Source organism: Mya arenaria, chromosome 5, assembly GCF_026914265.1.
Source record: "Mya arenaria isolate MELC-2E11 chromosome 5, ASM2691426v1".
Taxonomy (NCBI): Eukaryota; Metazoa; Mollusca; class Bivalvia; order Myida; family Myidae; genus Mya; species Mya arenaria.
In genome coordinates this window covers 58,152,206-58,152,659 of record NC_069126.1, presented here as the reverse complement: position 1 = coordinate 58,152,659, position 454 = coordinate 58,152,206, and positions in this window count along the sequence as shown.

Genomic DNA, 454 nt, shown 5'->3' with positions numbered 1-454 from the left:
TAAAGAAGACAAACTTTATAATAAACCATTAAACCTTATAAGCCTTAAAACAAGCACCTGATGCAAAACATGGCCACCGGGAGTTTGCTGAAATCTCATTTTGATTCCATACTGCAGGTTACATTTGTGTTGCTTCTTGTTATTGCATCATAAAGCTTGCAACATAGATAATCAAGTTATTGTTGGCGAAAACATAGGCATATAAATAAAAAATAAATAAGCATAGTTTGCGACGCCTTAATGAAAACTGATGTGAAAAAGTTAAGCAAATTTATTTAATCACTTACCGAGTTTTCTCAATTTCATTACGCCCAAAATTACGCCTCCAACAATCAACACTGCGAAAATGACACCTCCGATTGATCCTCCAATTATAGCAGCTGATGGACCCACTGGTTCACTCATTCATGAAAGTAAAACAAAAACGTGTATATACTCGCTACAATAGACAAAA